Source organism: Pelophylax lessonae (assembly GCF_965119305.1).
Source record: "Pelophylax lessonae genome assembly, chromosome: 1".
NCBI classification, from domain to species: domain Eukaryota; kingdom Metazoa; phylum Chordata; class Amphibia; order Anura; family Ranidae; genus Pelophylax; species Pelophylax lessonae.
In genome coordinates this window covers 602312888-602329748 of record NC_138768.1, presented here as the reverse complement: position 1 = coordinate 602329748, position 16861 = coordinate 602312888, and positions in this window count along the sequence as shown.

Genomic DNA, 16861 nt, shown 5'->3' with positions numbered 1-16861 from the left:
GACACTCCCAAACGGACATCTATCGGCAATCGAGCTTCTCTTCCGAACATTAGGAAATAGGGTGAAAACCCTGTAGATTCATGCCTTGTACAGTTGTATGCGTGGACCATGGCTTCCACATGTTTACTCCAAGACCGCTTCTTGACTTGCTTGAGAGTCCCTAGCATATCTAGGAGGGTCCTATTGAACCGTTCTGGCTGTGCGTCGCCCTCCGGATGATAAGGTGTGGTTCTGGACTTCTGCACCTGCAACATGTCCAACAGCTCCTTGATCAACTTACTCTCAAAGTCTCTACCTTGATCAGAGTGTATCCGATTGGGTAGTCCATAGTGAATAAAATACTTCTGCCAAAGGACTTTGGCTACAGTCACAGCCTTTTGATCTTTAGTGGGGAAGGCTTGAGCATATCTGGTGAAGTGGTCCGTTACCACCAGCACATTTCCAATTCCTGCTGTATCGTTCTCAATGCAGAGATAGTCCATGCACACAAGATCCATGGGTCCCGTACTTTCCAGATGACCCATAGGGGCAGCTCTCACAGGCAGGGTCTTCCTCTGGATACACCTCCTGCATGTCTGTACATGTTGCTCGACATGTTCCCTCATGCGAGGCCAATAGAACCGATCTTGTACTAGGCCATAGGTCTTGTCCACCCCGAGATGCCCATGTTGATCGTGGAGAGCTCTCAGGACCATGCCACGGTATCTGTGCGGTAGTACCAATTGTTTTCTGTCAGGGTGATCATGATACTTCACGACCCTATAGAGTACTCCATCTTCGAGATGTAGTCGGCTCCATTCTCTTCGGTATAATTCTCTTTGACTCACAGTTAGAGAAGTCAGCAATTTAGGATTCTTTGTCTTTATTGCTCTGATAACTATCCCAATATACCAGTCCTGCGCTTGAGCCTTCCTCTTGTCTTCTGTGGTTATACTGGACCACTGTTGAAGCATGACTGGAGCATGGAACACCTCAGGCACAGCTTCCGGAGAGTGGCTAATGGAGTCTATCCCTCTTAGCTCGGCAAATTCTTCTTGACTCTCGGCCACCACATACATCTGACAAAAGGCTCCTACCCCCGGCCTAGGGATCTCTTCCCACTCCTCTTCTTCTCGGTGAGGAGGGAGTCTAGGTCTGCGGGACAGGGCATCTGCGCTGACATTCTTGGGCCCAGGCTTGTACTTCAGGCTGAAACTGTAGCTTGACAAGGCAGCCAACCACCTATGTCCTGTGGCATCCAGCTTAGCTGTAGTCTGTATGTAGGTAAGTGGATTGTTGTCAGTCCTTACTTCGAATGTTGCTCCATACAAATAGTCATGCAGCTTATCCACAATGGCCCACTTGAGTGCCAGAAATTCCAATTTATGAACTGGATAGTTCTTCTCTGCACCTGTAAGACTTCTACTTATGTAAGCCACCGGCCTCAATCCTTCTGGATAACTTTGGTGCAGTACACCGCCTAGGCCTTCCATACTGGCATCCACATGGAGGATATATGGTTTCTCAGGGTCTGCATAGGCTAAGACAGGAGCTTCTGTAAGTCTCTTCTTCAATGTCAGAAAGGCGTCTTCACATCCTGAAGTCCATTTTTCTCCAAAGGGGTCTTTAGGATATGGTGCCTTAGCACCCCTTACGTCAGAGGTAATCTTCAGCAGGTCATGTAACTCTCGAGCAATCTTTGAGTAGTCTTTCACGAACCTTCGGTAGTAACCACAGAACCCGAGAAAGGACCGCAACTCACTGATGTTATTTGGTCTTGGCCAATTCAACACTGCTTCAATTTTAGCAGGATCTGTGGCTACTCCTTCAGCGGAGACTATGTGCCCCACATAAGTGACAGAGTTTTGGGCAAATCGGAATTTGTCCACTGATAGCTTCAGGCCTTCAGCTTGAAGTCGATCCAACACCTTTAGCAACCTTTGTTCATGCTCCTCTGGTGTCTTCCCGAAAACAATTAGATCATCTAGATACACTAGACACTCTTTGGGATTCATATCCCCCACAGTTTTCTCCATCAGCCTCTGAAAAGTAGCAGGAGCTCCTGTGACTCCCTGTGGCATTCTGGTAAACTGGAAGAACCCCAAAGGGCATATGAAAGCTGTCTTTTCCTGATCCTCCTTCTTCATGGGTACCTGATAATATCCAGACCTCAAGTCAAGCACACTGAACCACTGGCTGCAAGATAGGGCGTTCAGGAGATCCTCTATCCGTGGCAAAGTGTACTGATCTGGCACAGTCCTCTTGTTCAGAGTACGGTAGTCCACACATAGCCGAACTGAACCATTCTTTTTCCTCACTACCACAATAGGTGAGGCATAGGGGCTCCGGGACTCTGTGATGATGCCTGCTCCTTTCATCTGCTGGAGTATGTCCCGGACATCTTCCACATCTCGAGGGGGTATTCTTCTTGACCTTTCTCTGAAAGGAGTAGAATCAGCAAGTCTTATAGCATGGGTGGCACTCTTAGAACACCCCATGTCCATCTCTGCTCTGGAGAACACTCCCTCTCGGGTGGCCAGTTTTGAACGAAGGCTGTCTTTCCACTGCCGTGGTAGAGGAGAATCTTCTAGATCAAAATCTAAAGGTTTTTCACATGATCCTTCTGTTCTGCACTCACAGACATGATGGACAAAACTTGATCTAAAAGGTGTATCACACCAATCTTCTGATGACGATCAATCCGGATTTCTGTGGGGGTTAAATTCTGTACCATCACAGGAAAGCTCCGATACCCCCTTTTTCGCCAATCTTTTACCTCAGGTATGAGAGTCCAGCCCTTCTTCTGATCCTCTTCAGGCAGAGACTCAATAAGGTATTGTCCAGTTCCCCCCAACATTTCATGGTGCATTGAGACTATGGCGCGTAAAGTTTTGGTCTCACCAGGCTTCACAAATGCAGGTTCTGTTCCTGAATAGTGGCAAAACCCTGGTTTTGTTTCAAGGGCTAGTCGTTGACACTCTTTTCCTAGGACAGGGCTGACCTCCATCAATCGGTCTAAAGAGACATCTCCCACTTCTGTCAGATAGGCCCTGAATACATCCTGTACCATCTTTGCATTAGTACCCAATATTATTGGGGCACACACTTTCTTGGCTGCAGGGCATATCAAAGCTTCCAGCTCCATAGGATATATCATCCCGGTGTTTAACTGGGGAATAGTTATGGTCACTTTTATGCATCCCTCCACAGGTTGAGCTTGAGACCCAACACCCCATAGCTGAAACTCTCCTGCAGGTTCCATAGGAATGTGTTTCAAATGACGTTCATAGAAGTCTCTGTAGATAATGGTGACTTGAGAACCTGTATCTAGCAATGCTGAAGCATGAATTCCTTCTACTTGTACGTGTATCAAAGATTTAGGCCCAATCTTGGCCCCAACAGATGAACTATATGTAAGCCGGGTCTTCCTCTGCTTGTAAGACCTGGTCATTTGAGTCTCCTCGAGCTCGGTTGCCAGCACCTCCACATCCACCTCCATGGAATTCACAGGGCACTCCCGCTGAAAATGCCCTGACTTTCCACATTTAAAGCAGTCCCCTCGGCGGGGTGAATCCTCAGGAAACGGCTTTTTCTGAGTCTTCCTGTGTTGCCCCCCACTTCCAGGGGAAGGATCTGCTCTCTCTGGTGGTGATTTGCATAAGAGCTCCAATTCAGCCACCTTCTTCCTAAGAGCTGACAGTTCTTTATCCTCTTTCTCCTTCTGTAGGGGTGGACACATCTGGTCTTCCAATCTCCTGGCTGTATTTATTAAGGTGGAATAAGGCAGAACTTTATCATCCAACTTGGCTCTCAGCAGAATCATAACTGGATTATTGGTCAAACCACCTCTCTGAATTTGCTTAGATAGCCGAGCATCCAACTCAGAGGCAGTGACTGCTCCTTTATGGAATAACTTTCCTAGCGATAGCTGTAACCGGTTGATATAGTCAGTGGCTTTTTCATGCTCCTTCTGCTTAGTGGCTAGGAACTTAACCAACAGATCATCCAAATCTTCTGATTTCCCATAAGCATCCTGTAAGACTCGTAGATAGTCGTGCACAGTAGCTTGCCCATTTACTCCCTTGTACAGTCTTATCATGTCTGTAGAGGGAAAACGAAGACTCTCTACCAACCGCTGTTTCTTTATGGTATCCGTACAAGACCATTCCTCCAACAACTGCATAGCATTATCCTTCCAGACCTCAAAAGGCTCTTCTCCTGCAGGAACAGGCTGATTCCCAGAAAACACCTTTAGTTTGCGGTAACTATGGGTGTGGTTTGCCGTCACTATGGCTTCTGAGAGTTTCTGTAGTATGTCCGATACATCACTACCTCCTGTAGGCAGGGTGCGTACTTCAGGGTTGTCTGGTTTCAGTAATGCTGCAGATGGATGAAATTCTGCTTTAGGAGTAATCATCCCCTGTCCTGGAATAGGATGGGCAGCTTGTTTAGGAATGGCTCCGGCCTTTCCTGAGATGGGAGTCAGGAGCTTAGAATAATTTTCTGTGACATAGTCTTTCTGTTCTAATTTAAAGGGTGGTTGCAGTGAGACCCTTTCTTTATCAAGGAGAGCGTACACTAAGGAGCATCCTTCATCCGGGGCTCCATATAAATGAACGTTGGTAGGCATCTCATGGTCTCCCAAGTCCGTATGACAATATATTAACATGTAAGTTTGGCCTTCAGAATCCTGCAGGATATCCCTGATGGTCGCCATTTCTATTCCCAGTCGAACTTCTATACACAAGATGACATGATTCATCTCACAGCAGGAGGGGACTTTGCATAACATCACAGCTTGCTGTAATGGTACATTTCTTTGCTGGGCCCACTCTTTTGCAAAGGAGGGAGTGGCCTGAGGACTTAACCTATTCTCACTGGTTGTACCCCAATAGATCTCAGCAGTGCCTCCATATGTAACGGGGTTTTGAGGGCGCCCCCTAGTGTCTTTGGGGTCCCTAACCCTAGTTAACTCACTATGCCTGACAGGCGGATCCTGAGCCTCCGCTATCTGGGAGCTGGGGTACATGTCTGCGGCAGTGCCTCCACCCAGTGGGGCATCCGGGGTAGGGATGTGGGGTCCCACTGGGAACATACTTGGTGCAATGAGACTGACACAGCCTAACTGGAACTAACTTTATATAGTAAGTAGCAAATGAATCAACATACATGGGAAAATACAATAGAGTAACGCAGATAACAATGCAATGTGGATTTTCCTCACCCACCCACTAGCACACCTGCGTCTCACCCCCTTATCTTCACCCTAATGGCCGTTGGTGCACATAGGAGAGTTGGGGCCCTTATAAGTCCTGCTCCGCAGGGTCACTGAAGCAGCCTGAGCTGTGCAATGTCCACTCTGGACCTCAGAGTCTTTACTGTGAGTGAGGAGACAGGTGCCCTGTGGTGATACAGGGAGAGGCGTGGCTTACCCTCACAATGCAATTAACCAGATCAGTCCACTGCAGTCTCCTCTCACTGGATTCACCAGACGTCTGGACTCAGTGCTTGCCTTTGCCAGGGGTCCCTCTCTCAGCTGGTGTGGTCTTGGGTGAAGTAAGTTCTCTCAGCAGGGTTCTATCTCTGTGCTGCAGTCTTTCACAGCTAGTCGCATGTCCTTTCTCTGGCTGAGCATGTGGTAACTTCTAGAAGTCTTCCATGACCTCCTTCCTCAGAGCTGTGCAGGAAGTTCTCCCAGGACATTAATAGGTGATAAAATCTGAGCAGAAGGATAAGAAGTATCCAGAGCTGGTGTCTATCTCCCTCAGTCTTTCCTCACACACCACTTCCTGGTCACACTGTGATGATGCCACAATCATGTGACTGAAAAGGCCAAGTCCTGTGTTCAATGCTCAATGTTTTATTAACTGCATACTGAGTCCATCTGCCATCTACTGGGCATTTCAGATAATATAGCCTGTGTAACTCTATTAGGGTTACACTTGGAGAACAGATATGGTGACACAGCTCACACTTTCAAAGGACTTCATCTCTGTGGTCACTGCTCTCAGCACCACCTCTTCAGGCCCTGCCAGCCCTCCTCACTGCAGCTGCCCCTTTCACTAGCCCTCCAGGCAACATTCTCCCACAGTCCTCCAGACTGACACTCTCCACAGTCCTCCAGACTAAAACTAACCAGCCCACTAAGCTGATTCTCAGGAGATCTCCTTGGCAGGCTGACCTGCTTCTGCTGTCTTCTTACTTGCTCCTGTGCCTCCAGGAAAATATTCCTCTGTATGTTGTAGAGGGTCCCTCCAGCACCCGAGCCCCAGGCTTGAAGTCACCCCCCCCAGACTATAAGGGCCACTGACAGCCTTCTCAGCACTCTATCTCCATCTTCCACCCAACTGCCCCTACTGGCATGACTCATGGCTAATTATGAAGTGGCCTTCCCCCTGCCAGCCCATTTGCTTCTAGCAGCGTGCATGTGTGTGTGTGTGTGTGTAGTGCTACCCACTAGAGGGACGCTGGATTTCGGGTCCCCCTATTCCTGCACAGCCAGACAACACACATTTTCCAACTTTCATTCAGAGCCAGAAATCAGTTCATGGCCTTGTTTTTGTTGTTTTAGTGGGGAAAAAAACCTTGGATCGGGAAGAGGAATTATGGGATTCCCAACTTTACTTGAAAGAACAGTTTGAGGACAGCTTTCTTCACTCTGTATACTGAAAAATGGCAAATCCTGGAATGTATTCCCTCTCGAACAAGATCAGTGTCTCTGGAAATGGCAGTAATAATTCCCCTTGTAGGAGCTCTGTGTCCCTTTAGCAGAATTTAGCAAAGTCCCAAACTTGAAGGAGCTCTATGCCCCCTCTCCTGAAAATACTAGCCCATCTGGCTGCCTTGTAAAGTGTCCCAGGACAAGAGATTGGCTTTAGCTGTTGGCATTGTCCCTGGAAAGCTTGCTTGATATTGCATCTGGCAGCCTTCTCCTTTTTAAGGCCCTGGGGGTTTAGAAATACTCACATGAGTCCTTGAAATCCTGCTGCTTTAGAACAGACTGCTCTTTAGGCTTCTTGCTGTTCACGTCCTCCCATGCTATCCAGGGTGTCTCCTAGAAGAGACTAAAGGGTAGTGGAGATCCCTTTCTTCAGCTTCTCTTCTTTCTCAGCTCCCAACCTGGAGGCAGAGCCCCCCCCCCCCAGTCCCGGGGTCCCATCCTAGGCTCCACAACACAGCCCCAGCACTCCATCTACCAAAAGCACCTACTGGCAAGGTTTCACAATATTTATGGGCTGGCCCAACCACCTTGCCTAGGGATTGGTCAGAGTCCCATGAATATGCAGATCATGGCCTGATTGTCTTGACCCACTAGCTTTGAAAAATTTCTAGCAGCTTCTAGAACCAGGGGAAGGTACCAGAGGCCTGGCCTGTAGTGCCTACAAACCTGACCTACAGTAACCCCAACCAGTTACCAGACTTACACAGACAATTGTGAGTCAGAATACATTTTCCTCACACTAGACTGTACACTAGAGGATGCTACATTTATATACACTACTCAAAAAAATTAAAGAAAAACTTTGAAAACACATCAGATATCAATGGGAAAAAATAACATGCTGGCTATCTATATTGATATGGACTGGGTAATGTGTTAGGAATGAAAGAATGCCACACCCCTAAAAAAAAAAGTGAAAAAATGATGCACCAGGCTAGTCCATTTTGCTAACATTTCAAGTTTTCTGACTGTTTTTCACTAGTTTTGCATTTGGCTAGGGTCAGTGTCACTACTGATAGCATGAGGCGATACCTGGACCCCATAAAGGTTGCACAGGCAGTCCAACTCCTCCAGGATGGCACATCAATACGTACCATTGCCAGAAGGTTTGCTACACCTCCCAGCACAGTCATAAGAGCATAGAGGAGATTCCAGGAGACAGGCAGTTACTCTAAGAGAGCTGGACAGGGCCATAGAAGGCCCTTAACCCATCAGCAGGACTGGTATCTGCTTTGTGCAAGAAGGAACAGGATGAGAACTGCCAGAGCCCTACAAAATTACCTCCAGCAGGCCACTGGTGTGAATGTCTCTGACCAAACAAACAGAAACAGACTTCATGAGGGTGGACTGAGGGCCTGGTGTCCTCTAGTGGGCCCTGTGCTCACTGCTGGGCACAGCTCAATTGGCCCACTAGAGGACACCAAAATTGGCAGGTCTGCCACTGGCACCCTGTGATTTTAACAGATGAGAGTAAGTTCACCATGAGCACATGTGATAGATGTTAAAGGATCTGGAGAAGCCATGGAGAATATTATGTTGCCTGTAACATTGTTCAGCATGATCGGTTTGGTGGTGGGTCAGTGATGATCTGGGGAGGCATATCCATGGAGAGATGCACAGATCTCTACAGGCTAGATAATAGCACCCAGACTGCCATTAGGTATCGGGATAAAATCCTTGGACACATTGTCAGACCCTATGCTGGTGCAGTGGGTCCTGAGTTCCTCCTGGTGCACGACAAGGCCCAGCCTAATGTGGTAAAAGTATGCAGCCAATTCCTAGAGGATGGATGAATTGTTACCTTTGAATGGCTCCTACGCTCGCCTGACCAAAATTCAACAGAACACCTCTGGGACATTATGTTTCAGTCCATCTGAAGCCGCCAGGTTGCACCTCATTCTGTTCCTTGGTCCAGATCTAGGAGGAAATTCCCCAGGACACCATCCGTCATCTCATTAAGGGCATGCCCTGAAGTTCTCAGGCATGCATACAAGCACGTGTGGGCCATACAAAATACTGAGTACCATTTTGAGTTGCTGCAATGAAATGTAAGCAAAATGGACTAGCCTGTTGCATAATTTTTCACCTTGATTTTGTGGGTGTTTTTGAATTCAGCCCTTTGTAGATAATTTTACTTTCCTAACATATTACCCAGTCCATATCAGTATAGATATCCAGCATGATATGGCAGGCCATTGCAGGCCTGTTCTGAGTGGAACCTGTCCTGTTAAACTGCTGTATGGTCTTGGCCACCGTGCTGCAGCTCAGTTTCAGGCAAATATGCACATGTGTCTGGGATTTCCATGCATGCAAACAAACGCTGCAAGCTTATGATAGGTCGCCATTATACTGCCTAGCAGAATTTGTATGCACATGCACAAATATTTCACTAACACTGCACATTCAAGGCTTAGAAACTTTCTGTCTCCTGGGATAGCTGTGGTGTAGCTATCCCAAAACCAGAAAGGCAGCAGGACCTGGACCAGGCAAGGAAACTGGAAAACTCTTCTTGTCATAAAAATAGCAGCAGCGGAAACCTGGATGTGCTGCTTAACATCACAAAAAGATGTAAAAAACAGAATATATTATTTTGATTTTTCCATGGGGGGGGGGGGGGGGAGGAATGAAATGAAAAAAAAAAAGTTTTTGGAGTGAGTTTATTTCCCCTTTAAATCTGCATATGAATGAGTACTCATAAACATTATATATACATTTAATCACTCCAAAAGTGATAAGCATACAAATTTTGCCCAGGTCGTCAAGAACAAGCTGAAAATTGCATAGTGTATAGCTAGCCTAAGGGTAACTTGATCTTATTGATTTGCTCTTAGTTTTTACTATAGAGAATGATTCAAACTGCTACTTGGCAATAACCATAAAGCAATAGTGACAATCCAGATTTAATTCCATGTTACAGTCATATCTTCCACCTAGCACAGCTTATCTGTAGAAATGAACTGCCTAGATAATCGATCTTCAGTGCTCGCAGCAAGAGAACCCCTTGATATGTTGAACTATGGTGTAGGAATTAGAAATCAGTAAAAGCAAACTTGACTGACCATGTTTGAAGACAGGGTTTCAGTAGAGTGATTACAAAAATCTGTTTGTCATAAAAATAGCAGCAGCTGCAACCTAAGTGCAGTGATACACTTAAATATCACATACCGGTAATTATCACATAAAAGGAGAATGTGGGAAACCAGGCTTTGTTTAAACAGGCTGTGATTCTTACTTCACAAGATGCAAGGCTCTTCTGTATTAATATTCACAATTTGTATTTCTCTGCACCCTTAATAAGTAAACTGTGGGTCCACTTGTGAACTAAAAAATACTTATACATTGATTTTACAGATACTTAAAGTGGTTATAAAGCCTGAAAGTTTTCTACTTTCATGCATTCAATTAATGAAGGTAAAAAAACCTTCAGTATGCAGCTCCCCACTAATACTTACCGAGGCCCAATCCTGATCCAGCGATGTGCCCTAGAGTAGGCTGTTGTCCCGATTCTCTGCCTGTTCATTGGCTGAGACACAACAACGGGAGCCATTGGTTTGCACTTCTGTCAATCAAAGCCAGTGAGGATGGAGCAGGGAGCGGGGTTGAGTCCTGTTTTGTGTGTCTTATGAACATACAGAGTGGGGCTTAGGAGTGAGCATGTATGCAGGTAAGGGACCCGAGAAGAAGAGGATTGAGGCTGCTCTGTGAGAAACCATTGCACAGGAAAGGTAAGTATAACGTGTTTGCTATTTTAAAAAAAGGCTTTAGTTTAACTTTAATATCAGTATCCTACAGATTACAACGTAGAGCTCTGCCTGCTGTTCTTCACTTCTCTTCTCTTCATTTGAGATTATCTTTCAACACTTCATTAATTAATAAATTGCGCTGTATTATTTTTAATAGTGGGAAAAAGCTGCGCTAAATGACATAGACCATATATGATAGGTCTATTAAATAAAGTGGTAAGTCCCAGAAAATAATAGTCCAAAGTATTGAATGATGAATAAACTGTTAAAGTCCAATCCAACACGACACAGAAAAATTCAATGTGAATAGGTACTGCTTACCAGAAGTAGCAGTAAAATGAGCGTTGGTGTAAACAGAAACCAGACCAGTGGAACTCTGTAGATGACTCCTGTCAGATGATCTCCACTCAGAATTGTGAATCGGTGAATATGGTGATGAGACAAAAAATATACATAGCGTGATACTGCATAAAAATTCTAATCACCCGTGTGAATGAAGAAAATAATAGGTGTACACCACCACCAACATAGGCCGCTTACCAGAAAAAAGAAAAAAGTAAGCATAACATATCTCAGTGAAAGATTGGGAATGAAGAACCACCTCTGTGATATCAAAATAATTACCAGATATTAGTAGATCATGCGATATAAATCACTCAAATGAATAGAGCCACCACCAGAAATTCCTGCTTACCAGATATCAGCAACCAATTGCATGTATCAATCAGGGAAACTGATGTATGGCAATCCACAGGTGAATGAACATAGACAATCCCTTGGCAATATAGAGTTGTGGAATCCGCAGTCCGGATGCTGCGCTCTGCTCCCCGGTGGGGATATCGGTGTAATCCTGGTGAGATCCCGGGAATCCAGTGCGGGGAAAGTTAGTTGTAGAAGTTGAGTCTCCCTCTCGGTCCGGGCAGTGTGATGGAGGAGGAGGAGATCAATGCGCTCTGCGCTGGATTATTTTTAATGCTAATATGTTCATCCTACCTCATAAATAAAGCTTTCCCCAGAAAGTCATTGTTACCCTCTATGCATTAAGCTCTATGATAAGTAAATTCATTAGCTACTCCCTTACCTTAGTTCCAAGCCAGATAATTTTTTATTTTCTGGAAACATTTCTCTACATTCTTTTTAGCCCAAGCCACCCCGATGTACACTGGTCTCTACTTCCCCATGTTAGACTACTGAGATTTTACAGTTTTCCCCCTTTTTATTACTTTTCTCATTTTCCTCCTCCCGTTCTACCCCTCCCTTTATTTTCCCATTTGGAAGGCATCTCTTTCTAAAACTTTTATATCAAAATACTCCAATTACTATTTCAAATATACAGTATGCCTGTCCAACATTTCACAAATTACCCACTACATCCAATATCTAAACCCTCCTGAGCTGAACCTTCCAATTTGCTGAAGGCCACATCATTTATTTTTTTTTTCCATCAAAAGTTTTTTATTGTACACATAAATAACGGTTTGCAAGTAATTTTGCTAATTAAGGCAGGTACAGATAGAACAAGAAAATCAAACATATATTTAACTTTGGTGCACAATTGTACAAACGGTTGAAGCACCCAAGCAACATTATAAGAACAAATATAACAGTAGGCGTAATTGTAGGGGAGGAGCGCGCCGAATTCGCCCATTTGCTCGAACAAAGTCGGGCGCTCTTACTTGTGTCAGTATGTGGGGCAAAAGGGACATAGAAGGGTAAGGGCAAACATGAGGGAAGAGTGTGGAGTGAAAGGAATAAGGGGGAGAGGAAAAGGGAAAAACAAAAAAAAAAGGGGGGGGGAGTCGAGAAATAGAGAGAAGGGGGGGAGGAGGAGAAGGAATCTTTGCATGTATTTTAACATCCACATTAAGGAGGGATATCTGTTTGAAGTTTTCTACCCGAGTTGCGCCCTTACCCTCTTTCGGGATCACTGTTATATGTGCTTCTAGGAAACGGTTGGGCAATACGGGAGAGTTAGGAATGGCATTCAAGGTCACCAGGAGTTTAGGGGAGAGAAATGTTTTGAAACATTTGTAGAACTGGAGTGATAAGCCTCTGGTAGTATTTTTTAAAGTGTCGAGCAATCTCATAATTTCTTGATAGGATTGCACTGCCCTGTAGATGGTGAATTTGGTTAGAGGTTCTAGTCGCCTGCACAGCGCGAGCCAAAAGACGTCCGCTCTTGTTCCCATGTTCATAGAACAGCCTCTGGTTCAAAATAAGCCTGCGTTTAGTTTGTTGGCCTAACTCCTCTAATAGTAGTGAGGGAACCTGGATGAAAGTTTTTTGGCCTTGCAATCTTTTGTGTGACGCCTCTAAATATTTTAATCGGGTAACCAAAGAGTCAATTCACCTCTGTTTTTCTCTTTTTATATGCGTGGAGAGATTGATGAGAGGGCCTCTGATCACACACCTATGGGTTTCCCAAATGGTCATCCCCAGTGTGGTATTGTCAAATTGTTTAGAGTATCCTCTAACTTTCTAACCTCTGTGGGGTCCTTCAACAAGGAGGGGTTCAGTCTCCATGACCTGGACCTCAACTGCTGCTCCGGGAACAGAAGGGTGAGAGGGATCGGGTTATGATCCAAGAGGATCATTGGTTCAATGGTGGCATTGGAGAGGAATATAAGATCTTTTTGTGAGAGGAGAAAATACTCCAACCTAGAGTGTAATCCCTATCCCTGGGAAACAGTGTCCTCCAAGTGTCATGGAGCGTTAGGGTTCGCAATTGTACGTTTATTTGACGAATGGCTTTGTAGGGCAAGGTCCAGGTGCCGGGGGATGTGTCTACTAAGGGGTTCAGGGGACATTGAAGTCCCCTCCAAGAATGAGTATGCCAGACTGAAAGGAGTGTAAAAGGTCTGTTATCTTGCGAAAGAAGGAGATTTGATGTTCATTCAGGCAATTAATGTTAGCTATGGTGATGGGTTTGGATGAAAACAGACCCTTCAAGAACAGATATCGTCCCTCTGGGTCTATGAGTTTGTCAGTTAACTGGAAGGGGGAGGATCTTTTGGGGGTCTTTGGAGGCAGGCATAACATCTGAACTTCTGTATAGGGGTATATATACACACACACATATATGTATTTATACACATACACATATATAGGTGTTATAGCAGAGAAGCCATATGGGTGTTAATTATTTAATTAGCGCAAGCATAATGTTCTGCTACTTTCACACCTATATATGTGTATGTGTATATATACATACATGTGTGTGTGTGTATATATACCCCTACACAGAAGTCATGCCTGACTCCAAACATGTCCTCAAAAAAAGCCCTATAAACGCCTGCAACAAAAAGCAGGGTGACAGGGGCGAAGCCACTATCCGGTTCTATAAGTGTTCTAAGAGAAACAATCTTTTCTCTATAGCCGTCACCCTGAAATGGAAGGATTTTGTTGTCACCCTGCCATAGCAGTCAGAGTCAGTTAACCCTACACTACACTACGGTCCCCTTACACTTAACACTTTCCCTACAGAAACTAGATTATTAAATCTAACTATAGTGGAAAATAGTACCCTAACTTCACTAGATATCCCTTTCCTCACGCTAATAATTGCTAAATGACACTTTGAGAGCAGAAGTAACAGAACTGCTTCCACTCTCTTCCACAGCCCTGTATTAAAATGGTAGAGATTTGGCGGGGCTATCTTATATACTGGGAGGCGTATTCACTAATGATTGGCCTCTGGACCCCCTAGTCACTCCAATCACATTCCTAGCATTCTCCTGCCCCCTCAATTGGCTTTTACTGATGGTTCTGGTCCAATCACAGGCTTTTAAAGCCCAGTTCCTGTCCCATTGCATTTTGGTTGGTTCTGGTTGCCGAATTCCAAACTTTTTCAGCAAAAAGTTCGGAATTCGGCTGAACCTCGAACAGTCAATGTTTGGGTCGAACCGATGGTCGACCCGAACCGTTCGATCATCCCTACACAGGACATGGTTCCAATAATGCATGTCCTTAGTTTGCCTGTCTTCAGCAAACTGTTTTCGGGCTTTATTGTGACGTTATCTTTAGAAGAGGCTTCTTTCAGGGATGACAGCCATGCAGACCAATTTCATGCAGTGTGCAGTGTTTGGTCTGAGCACTGACAGGCTGACCCCCCACCCCTTCAACCTCTGCAGCAATGCTGGAAGCACTCATACGTCTATTTACCAAAGACAGCTTCTGGGTATGACGCTGAGCATGTACACTCAACTTCTTTGATCGACCATGGTGAGGCCTGTTCTGAGTGGAACCTGTCTTGTTAAACCACTGAATGGTCTTGGCCACCGTGCTGCAGCTCAGTTTCAGGGTCTTATAGCCTAGACCATCTTTATGTAGAGCAACAATTCTTTTTTTCAGATCTTTAGAGAGTTCTTTGCCATGAGGTGCCATGTTTAACTACCAGTGACCAATATGAGAGAGTGAGAGCGATAACACCAAATTTAACACACCTGCTCCTCATTTACACCATGACACCGGGAAGGGAAAATGGCTAATTGGGCCCAATTTGGACATTTTAAACTATAGGGGTTTAATCACTTTTGTTGCCAGCAGTTTAGACATTAATGGTTGTGTGTTGAGTTATTTTGAGGGAATAGAAAATTTACACTGCTATACAAGCTGTACACTCACTACTTTACATTGTAGCAAAGTGTTATTTCTTCAGTTTTGCCATATAAAAATATTTAGAGAAATGTGAGGGGTGTACTCACTTTTGTGAGATGCTGTATATATAAGTCAAATCTTAAATAAAAATCAACAATAAAAAAACAATGTAGTGAAAAATATAGATTTAAATGCACAGTCCCATGATAGGCTCAGAAATATAAACTTATTGTTGAAAGTCCAAAGTTCAGTGCACAGATGTGCATAAAAAAATTGGTGGTGACTTGAAAAGTGAAGAAGTGGTCCAGTATGGTGCTCCAGAATCATCCACAGCACCCATGTGAAATGGACACTCACCAGGAAAAGCTGGCTGCTGTTACACGCAGCAATCACGCACCCCTGTTGTGGGGATGGCTGTTCAGCAACTCGCACCATCCTGATGTAGCTGTGGTAAATAAAGCTCACCAGGAGCAAGATGAAGTCTCCATAGTGTAGGTCATTATCAAGGGGTTCTGAATTCCTTGATAACGTCCTATTGGTTGGAACACGTCAGTGATGTCAGGCCACTGTCTGATACCGGGTCGGTAGTGGCACCCATTGTTATATGTTTTTATGATTCATTTTATTTTGGTTTTAATATACACATCCGGGTGAGCTTTATTTACCACAGCTACATCAGTGGTGGATGACTCTGGAGCACTGTGCTGGATCACTTATTCACTTTCAAGTCACCACCAATTTCATGTGTACATGTGTGCAATGAACTTTGTACTTTCACCAATAAGTTTATATTGCTGATTCCATCATCGGTCTATATTTTTCACTACATTGGATTTTTATTGTTGATTTTCATTTAAGATTGGACTTTGGACTATATATATATATTTATATATATATATATATATATATATATATATATATATTATTTTATTTTTTTTCATTTTAGCACTTTTTTGGACTTTGTTTTAATGTGTTGTCCATTTATAACACAGTATTCACAGTAAGTGCCATGTGCCAATATGACCAATGTAGTAAAAGCATGGATGGTTTTCGAATAAATATGTCTACAAAGAAAAATTAATGAAATCCAAACTAAAAATGCAGAAAGGCAGGAGCCAGGCACATATGCACCAAATAGTCCAGGGAAATGTAAATAATAATGATGAAGAAAATGCTGCTAAAATAAAGTTTTCGTCATTAAACAAATAAAAGAATGAAAAATTTGACTTACATCCCACTCCAACTCTAACCATGTCTCGGAATGCTAGTACCAAATAATCATCTGAGCTGCCTGTGGCACAAAGGTAGGCAAAGCATAAGGCAAAAGGCAAACTAAATGGAGAGGTATGGGTGAAAAGATGCTACTGATGCAGCTGTGTTCCACAACCAGAAAGAAATGGTCAATCTCTCTCGCGGCTGAATGGAAATTACGTCACCAGAAATTACGTTACACTATCGGAACTAGAACACAGTGGGGTCGCTGATGGATGGCACACATTGTCTTGGTTTCTGCGGCTACATTTTGAGTTCTCTGCCTTTTTGTCAAGCCAGGAGACTGAGAAAATGAGGACTTTTGATTTTTCATGTTCGTGACCCATAGACTTTAAAAGAGTTTGCATGTTCGTTAGTACTTTTTCCCTGTTTGAGATGTTCTGGTGCGAACCGGACAGGGAGGTTTTCGGCCCCTCACTAGTGGGAAATAAAAAAACACTGCATGTATAGATTGTGTATCTAAAACCATGCATACAAATATACATAAACATCCACATATATAAATATGTGTGTGTTCAAAAAAAAATGTATGCTATAAACTGTATGCTAT